Genomic DNA, 8,966 nt, shown 5'->3' with positions numbered 1-8,966 from the left:
TACACCATCAAGGTTGTGAGTGCTGAGTGGCCTACACCATCAAGGTTGTGAGTGCTGAGTGACCTACACCATCAAGGTTGTGACTGCTGAGTGACCTACACCATCAAGGTTGTGACTGCTGAGTGACCTACACCATCAAGGTTGTGACTGCTGAGTGACCTACACCATCAAGGTTGTGAGTGCTGAGTGACCTACATCATCAAGGTTGTGAGTGCTGAGTGACCTCAGCACTCACAACGGTATAGTTCACGGTATAGTTCACACCTTCTAGTTCGATGGTATAGTATACATCCTCTAGTTCGATGGTATAGTGTACATCCTCTAGTTCGATGGTATAGTATACATCCTCTAGTTCGATGGTATAGTGTACATCCTCTAGTTCGATGGTATAGTTTACATCCTCTAGTTCGATGGTATAGTGTACATCCTCTAGTTCGATGGTATAGTATACATCCTCTAGTTCGATGGTATAGTTTACATCCTCTAGTTCGATGGTATAGTGTACATCCTCTAGTTCGATGGTATAGTATACATCCTCTAGTTCGATGGTATAGTTTACATCCTCTAGTTCGATGGTATAGTGTACATCCTCTAGTTCGATGGTTTAGTGTACATCCTCTAGTTCGATGGTATAGTTTACATCCTCTAGTTCGATGGTATAGTTTACATCCTCTAGTTCGATGGTATAGTGTACATCCTCTAGTTCGATGGTGTAGTTGACATCCTCTAGTTCGATGGTATAGTATACATCCTCTAGTTCGATGGTATAGTTTACATCCTCTAGTTCGATGGTATAGTATACATCCTCTAGTTCGATGGTGTAGTTGACATCCTCTAGTTCGATGGTATAGTATACATCCTCCAGTTCGATGGTATAGTATACATCCTCTAGTTCGATGGTATAGTTTACATCCTCTAGTTCGATGGTATAGTTTACATCCTCTAGTTCGATGGTATTGTATACGTCCTCTAGTTCGATGGTGTAGTTGACATCCTCTAGTTCGATGGTATAGTATACATCCACTAGTTCGATGGTATAGTGTACATCCTATAGTTCGATGGTATAGTATACATCCTCTAGTTCGATAGTATAGTATACATCCTCTAGTTCGATGGTATAGTGTACATCCTATAGTTCGATGGTATAGTATACATCCTCTAGTTCGATGGTATAGTGTACATCCTATAGTTCGATGGTATAGTATACATCCTCTAGTTCGATGGTATAGTGTACATCCTATAGTTCGATGGTATAGTATACATCCTCTAGTTCGATGGTATAGTATACATCCTCTAGTTCGATGGTATAGTGTACATCCTATAGTTCGATGGTATAGTATACATCCTCTAGTTCGATGGTATAGTGTACATCCTATAGTTCGATGGAATAGTATACATCCTCTAGTTCGATGGTGTAGTTGACATCCTCTAGTTCGATGGTATAGTGTACATCCTCTAGTTCGATGGTATAGTGTACATCCTATAGTTCGATGGTATAGTATACATCCTCTAGTTCGATGGTATAGTGTACATCCTATAGTTCGATGGAATAGTATACATCCTCTAGTTCGATGGTGTAGTTGACATCCTCTAGTTCGATGGTATAGTGTACATCCTCTAGTTCGATGGTATAGTGTACATCCTATAGTTCGATGGTATAGTATACATCCTCTAGTTCGATGGTATAGTGTACATCCTATAGTTCGATGGAATAGTATACATCCTCTAGTTCGATGGTATAGTGTACATCCTATAGTTCGATGGAATAGTATACATCCTCTAGTTCGATGGTATAGTGTACATCCTATAGTTCGATGGTATAGTATACATCCTCTAGTTCGATGGTATAGTGTACATCCTATAGTTCGATGGTATAGTATACTTCCTCTAGTTCGATGGTATAGTATACATCCTCTAGTTCGATGGTATAGTGTACATCCTATAGTTCGATGGAATAGTATACATCCTCTAGTTCGATGGTATAGTGTACATCCTATAGTTCGATGGAATAGTATACATCCTCTAGTTCGATGGTATAGTGTACATCCTATAGTTCGATGGTATAGTATACATCCTCTAGTTCGATGGTATAGTGTACATCCTATAGTTCGATGGTATAGTATACATCCTCTAATTCGATGGTATAGTTTACATCCTCTAGTTCGATGGTATAGTTTACATCCTCTAGTTCGATGGTATAGTATACATCCTCTAGTTCGATGGTATAGTGTACATCCTCTAGTTCGATGGTATAGTATACATCCTCTAGTTCGATGGTATAGTTTACATCCTCTAGTTCGATGGTATAGTTTACATCCTCTAGTTCGATGGTATAGTGTACATCCTCTAGTTCGATGGTATAGTGTACATCCTCTAGTTCGATGGTATAGTTTACATCCTCTAGTTCGATGGTATAGTGTACATCCTCTAGTTCGATGGTGTAGTTGACATCCTCTAGTTCGATGGTATAGTATACATCCTCTAGTTCGATGGTATAGTTTACATCCTCTAGTTCGATGGTATAGCATACATCCTCTAGTTCGATGGTGTAGTTGACATCCTCTAGTTCGATGGTATAGTATACATCCTCTAGTTCGATGGTATAGTATACATCCTCTAGTTCGATGGTATAGTTTACATCCTCTAGTTCGATGGTATAGTTTACATCCTCTAGTTCGATGGTATAGTATACGTCCTCTAGTTCGATGGTGTAGTTGACATCCTCTAGTTCGATGGTATAGTATACATCCACTAGTTCGATGGTATAGTGTACATCCTATAGTTCGATGGTATAGTATACATCCTCTAGTTCGATAGTATAGTATACATCCTCTAATTCGATGGTATAGTGTACATCCTATAGTTCGATGGTATAGTATACATCCTCTAGTTCGATGGTATAGTTTACATCCTCTAGTTCGATGGTATAGTGTACATCCTATAGTTCGATGGTATAGTATACATCCTCTAGTTCGATGGTATAGTGTACATCCTATAGTTCGATGGTATAGTATACATCCTCTAGTTCGATGGTATAGTATACATCCTCTAGTTCGATGGTATAGTGTACATCCTATAGTTCGATGGTATAGTATACATCCTCTAGTTCGATGGTATAGTGTACATCCTATAGTTCGATGGAATAGTATACATCCTCTAGTTCGATGGTGTAGTTGACATCCTCTAGTTCGATGGTATAGTGTACATCCTCTAGTTCGATGGTATAGTGTACATCCTATAGTTCGATGGTATAGTATACATCCTCTAGTTCGATGGTATAGTGTACATCCTATAGTTCGATGGAATAGTATACATCCTCTAGTTCGATGGTGTAGTTGACATCCTCTAGTTCGATGGTATAGTGTACATCCTCTAGTTCGATGGTATAGTGTACATCCTATAGTTCGATGGTATAGTATACATCCTCTAGTTCGATGGTATAGTGTACATCCTATAGTTCGATGGTATAGTATACATCCTCTAGTTCGATGGTATAGTGTACATCCTATAGTTCGATGGTATAGTATACATCCTCTAGTTCGATGGTATAGTATACATCCTCTAGTTCGATGGTATAGTGTACATCCTATAGTTCGATGGTATAGTATACATCCTCTAGTTCGATGGTATAGTGTACATCCTATAGTTCGATGGAATAGTATACATCCTCTAGTTCGATGGTGTAGTTGACATCCTCTAGTTCGATGGTATAGTGTACATCCTCTAGTTCGATGGTATAGTGTACATCCTATGGTTCGATGGTATAGTATACATCCTCTAGTTCGATGGTATAGTGTACATCCTATAGTTCGATGGAATAGTATACATCCTCTAGTTCGATGGTGTAGTTGACATCCTCTAGTTCGATGGTATAGTGTACATCCTATAGTTCGATGGAATAGTATACATCCTCTAGTTCGATGGTGTAGTTGACATCCTCTAGTTCGATGGTATAGTGTACATCCTCTAGTTCGATGGTATAGTCTACATCCTATAGTTCGATGGTATAGTATACATCCTCTAGTTCGATGGTATAGTGTACATCCTATAGTTCGATGGAATAGTATACATCCTCTAGTTCGATGGTGTAGTTGACATCCTCTAGTTCGATGGTATAGTGTACATCCTCTAGTTCGATGGTATAGTGTACATCCTATAGTTCGATGGTATAGTATACATCCTCTAGTTCGATGGTATAGTGTACATCCTATAGTTCGATGGAATAGTATACATCCTCTAGTTCGATGGTATAGTGTACATCCTATAGTTCGATGGAATAGTATACATCCTCTAGTTCGATGGTATAGTGTACATCCTATAGTTCGATGGTATAGTATACATCCTCTAGTTCGATGGTATAGTGTACATCCTATAGTTCGATGGTATAGTATACATCCTCTAATTCGATGGTATAGTTTACATCCTCTAGTTCGATGGTATAGTTTACATCCTCTAGTTCGATGGTATAGTATACATCCTCTAGTTCGATGGTATAGTGTACATCCTATAGTTCGATGGTATAGTATACATCCTATAGTTCGATGGTATAGTATACATCCTCTAATTCGATGGTATAGTTTACATCCTCTAGTTCGATGGTATAGTTTACATCCTCTAGTTCGATGGTATAGTATACATCCTCTAGTTCGATGGTATAGTGTACATCCTATAGTTCGATGGTATAGTATACATCCTCTAGTTCGATGGTATAGTGTACATCCTATAGTTCGATGGAATAGTATACATCCTCTAGTTCGATGGTGTAGTTGACATCCTCTAGTTCGATGGTATAGTGTACATCCTCTAGTTCGATGGTATAGTGTACATCCTATAGTTCGATGGTATAGTATACATCCTCTAGTTCGATGGTATAGTGTACATCCTATAGTTCGATGGAATAGTATACATCCTCTAGTTCGATGGTGTAGTTGACATCCTCTAGTTCGATGGTATAGTGTACATCCTCTAGTTCGATGGTATAGTGTACATCCTATAGTTCGATGGTATAGTATACATCCTCTAGTTCGATGGTATAGTGTACATCCTATAGTTCGATGGAATAGTATACATCCTCTAGTTCGATGGTATAGTGTACATCCTATAGTTCGATGGAATAGTATACATCCTCTAGTTCGATGGTATAGTGTACATCCTATAGTTCGATGGTATAGTGTACATCCTCTAATTCGATGGTATAGTTTACATCCTCTAGTTCGATGGTACAGTTTACATCCTCTAGTTCGATGGTATAGTATACATCCTCTAGTTCGATGGTATAGTTTACATCCTCTAGTTCGGTGGTATAGTTGACATCCTCTAGTTCGGTGGTATAGTTGACATCCTCTAGTTCGATGGTATAGTTTACATCCTCTAGTTCGATGGTATAGTTTACATCCTCTAGTTCGGTGGTATAGTTGACATCCTCTAGTTCGGTGGTATAGTTGACATCCTCTAGTTCGGTGGTATAGTTGACATGCTCTAGTTCGGTGGTATAGTTGACATCCTCTAGTTCGGTGGTATAGTTTACATCCTCTAGTTCGGTGGTATAGTTGACATCCTCTAGTTCGATGGTATAGTTAGTTACACATGCATCACTATTACACTCTGAGCAGTCATTATTAAGTCACTGACGGCGAGTAAACACTCTTAAATAACAGAAAACAAAATTAAAACTTTCGGAAAGTTGAAAGAAACAAAAGTAGTTTAAGGTGAGAAGACAGAGTTGATATACATGAAGTAGTGAGATATAAGAAGACAGTGTTGATATACATGAAGTAGTGAGATATAAGAAGACAGTGTTGATATACATGAAGTAGTGAGATATAAGAAGACAGTGTTGATATACATGAAGTAGTGAGATATAAGAAGACAGTGTTGATATACATGAAGTAGTGAGATATAAGAAGACAGTGTTGATATACATGAAGTAGTGAGATATAAGAAGACAGTGTTGATATACATGAAGTAGTGAGATATAAGAAGACAGTGTTGATATACATGAAGTAGTGAGATATAAGAAGACAGTGTTGATATACATGAAGTAGTGAGATATAAGAAGACAGTGTTGATATACATGAAGTAGTGAGATATAAGAAGACAGTGTTGATATACATGAAGTAGTGAGATATAAGAAGACAGTGTTGATATACATGAAGTAGTGAGATATAAGAAGACAGTGTTGATATACATGAAGTAGTGAGATATAAGAAGACAGTGTTGATATACATGAAGTAGTGAGATATAAGAAGACAGTGTTGATATACATGAAGTAGTGAGATATAAGACAGTGTTGATAAGCAGGAAGTGATGTAGACTAACGTTGTGAAGTGTATTTTTGTTCCACGATGCTCCTGTATTCTGGAGAATTTAAAAATCTACAATGGTTGGTTGCATATAATTAATTTGTGTGTATGGCAGGTTTCGTCGCGGAAAACAAGGATGATGAACGACAAATACCTCGTCAAAACAATGACAAATTGACGTTTGTTTATCATATATTCAGTCAATGTTTGAGTATACATTTGGGTAACGATTTTGTGTAGGAATAACCGCTTTACAAATTAAAACAGCGTGGCGGTGATCAGATAACTACACATTACATTATCACACCCACATGGAGGAATGTGATCATGAGTGGTGGTATGCAGGTGACATGTTTATAGAAGAGTTACGCCCATTATACAAAAATTTTGGTATGGAAGAGGCAGGATTTTTAATTAATCCAGATGTTCCATTTATCGTTTCATCAACGGATTGAACTGTCACTTGTGACTGTTGCTGTAGGCAGTGTGACGTACAGCTTAAATCCCATTTATTTTCTCTTCTCTTTCTAATATGTATGTATGTATATATGTATATATATATATATATATATATATATATATATATATATATATATATATATATATATATATATACATATATATATATATATATATATATATATATATATATATATATATATATATATATATATATATATATATATATATATATATATATATATATATGTCGTGCCGAATATGTAAAACTGGTCAATTAGCAAGAACTCATTTAAAATTAAGTCCTTTCTGAAATTTTCTCTTATACGTTTAAAGATATATTTTTTTCATTAATGTTGATGTACAAATTTATAATTTTCCACCAAAAGAATCTTAGAAAACTTACCTAGCCTTATTATAACAAGCGCAATTTATTTTAGCCTAACCCAACTAAATATATTTTAGATTTGTTTACAATAATTTAATACTAAACAAACACAGTGAAATATATTTTTTTCGTTAGGTTCAGAATGATTTTGGCGAAATTATTGCATACACAAATTTTCACTTGTCCTATATGGCAAGATGAGCGTTGCTATTTAAGCCAAGATCGCAAGTTCTGCCTATTCGGCACGGGTCAGCTCACTGACAGTGATAAGGAAATGTGTAGAATTTTTAACACATACTTCCTCTCAGTTTTTACACAGGAGGATACCAGCGATATTCCAGTAATGATAAATTATGTAGAACAGGACGATAATAAACTGTGCACTATTAGGGTCACAAGTGACATGGTCCTTAGGCAAATAGATAAATTAAAACCTAACAAATCCCCAGGCCCTGATGAACTGTATGCAAGGGTTCTAAAGGAATGTAAAGAGGAGCTTAGCACACCTTTGGCTAATCTTTTCAACATATCACTACAAACTGGCATGGTGCCAGATAAGTGGAAAATGGCAAATGTGATACCTATTTTCAAAACAGGTGACAGGTCCTTAGCTTCGAACTATAGACCAATAAGCCTAACCTCCATAGTGGGAAAATTTATGGAATCAATAATTGCCGAGGCAGTTCGTAGCCACCTTGAAAAGCATAAATTAATCAACGAATCTCAGCATGGTTTTACAAAGGGGCGTTCCTGCCTTACGAATTTATTAACTTTTTTCACTAAGGTATTTGAGGAGGTAGATCATGGTAATGAATATGATATTGTGTATATGGACTTCAGTAAGGCTTTTGACAGGGTCCCACATCAGAGACTATTGAGGAAAATTAAAGCACATGGAATAGGAGGAGAAATTTTTTCCTGGATAGAGGCATGGTTGACAAATAGGCAGCAGAGAGTTTGCATAAATGGGGAGAAATCAGAGTGGGGAAGCGTCACGAGCGGTGTTCCACAGGGGTCAGTGTTGGGCCCCCTGCTGTTCACAATCTACATAAACGACATAGATGAGGGCATAAAGAGCGACATCGGCAAGTTTGCCGATGACACCAAAATAGGCCGTCGAATTCATTCTGACGAGGACATTCGAGCACTCCAGGAAGATTTGAATAGACTGATGCAGTGGTCGGAGAAGTGGCAGATGCAGTTTAATATAGACAAATGCAAAGTTCTAAATGTTGGACAGGACAATAACCATGCCACATATAAACTAAATAATGTAGATCTTAATATTACGGATTGCGAAAAAGATTTAGGAGTTCTGGTTAGCAGTAATCTGAAACCAAGACAACAGTGCATAAGTGTTCGCAATAAAGCTAATAGAATCCTTGGCTTCATATCAAGAAGCATAAATAATAGGAGTCCTCAGGTTGTTCTTCAACTCTATACATCCTTGGTTAGGCCTCATTTAGATTATGCTGCACAGTTTTGGTCACCGTATTACAGAATGGATATAAATTCTCTGGAAAATGTACAAAGGAGGATGACAAAGATGATCCCATGTATCAGAAACCTTCCCTATGAGGATAGACTAAGGGCCCTGAAACTGCACTCTCTAGAAAGACGTAGAATTAGGGGGGATATGATTGAGGTTTATAAGTGGAAGACAGGAATAAATAAAGGGGATGTAAATAGTGTGCTGAAAATATCTAGCCTAGACAGGACTCGCAGCAATGGTTTTAAGTTGGAAAAATTCAGATTCAGGAGGGATATAGGAAAGTACTGGTTTGGTAATAGAGTTGTGGATGAGTGGAACAAACTCC

At 37.3% G+C, this 8,966-nt stretch overlaps 1 pseudogene; it reads right to left on the bottom strand.

Annotated features, from left to right (window-relative positions):
• Nucleotides 1-264: 264 nt before the first annotated feature.
• On the bottom strand, nucleotides 265-5,604 carry LOC138852275 (paternally-expressed gene 3 protein-like; annotated as a pseudogene).
• Nucleotides 5,605-8,966: the final 3,362 nt, after the last annotated feature.

Source organism: Cherax quadricarinatus, unplaced genomic scaffold (genome assembly GCF_038502225.1).
Source record: "Cherax quadricarinatus isolate ZL_2023a unplaced genomic scaffold, ASM3850222v1 Contig6261, whole genome shotgun sequence".
Taxonomy (NCBI): domain Eukaryota; kingdom Metazoa; phylum Arthropoda; class Malacostraca; order Decapoda; family Parastacidae; genus Cherax; species Cherax quadricarinatus.
Note: the sequence above shows the minus strand (reverse complement) of the source record. Positions and strands in the feature narration are given on the sequence as shown.